The following is a 610-nucleotide window of genomic DNA, read 5'->3' on the forward strand; positions in this document are numbered from 1 at the left end:
ATGTTAGATGGACACCTTTTGGTCAACTGCTTGTATCTTTCCCAAGCTTCATAGAGGGATTCACCTTCTTTTTGTTTGAAGGTCTGAACATCCACTCTAAGCTTGCTAAGCTTTTGAGGAGGAAATAATTTATCCAAGAAGGCCGTGACCAGCTTATCCCATGAGTCCAGGCTATCCTTAGGTTGTGAATCCAACCATATTCTAGCTCTGTCTCCTACAGCAAAAGGGAAAAGTATGAGTCTGTAGACTTCAGGATCTACTCCATTCGTCTTTACAGTCTCACAAATCTGCAAGAACTCAGTTAAAAACTGGTAAGGATCTTCAGATGGAAGTCCATAAAACTTGCAGTTCTGTTGCATTAAAGCAACTAGCTGAGGCTTAAGCTCAAAATTATTAGCTCCAATGGCAGGAATGGAGATGCTTCTTCCATCAAATTTGGACGTGGGTTTGGTAAAGTCACCAAACATCCTCCTTGGATTATCATTATTGGGTTCGGCTGCCATCTCCTTCTCTTGTTCGAAATTTTCTGAAAGGTTACTTCTGGATTGTTGTAATTTAGCTTCTCTTAGTTTCCTCTTCAAAATCCTTTCAGGTTCAGGATCAGCTTCAA

At 40.7% G+C, this 610-nt stretch overlaps 1 non-coding gene across 1 annotated transcript; it reads left to right on the plus strand.

The window, feature by feature from the left end:
• On the plus strand, positions 1-104 carry LOC112708575 (small nucleolar RNA R71). Its single transcript, XR_003156427.1, has one exon. It is a non-coding gene; the product is annotated as a small nucleolar RNA R71 (small nucleolar RNA).
• Positions 105-610: the final 506 nt, after the last annotated feature.

This window comes from Arachis hypogaea, chromosome 8 (assembly GCF_003086295.3).
Source record: "Arachis hypogaea cultivar Tifrunner chromosome 8, arahy.Tifrunner.gnm2.J5K5, whole genome shotgun sequence".
Taxonomy (NCBI): Eukaryota; Viridiplantae; Streptophyta; class Magnoliopsida; order Fabales; family Fabaceae; genus Arachis; species Arachis hypogaea.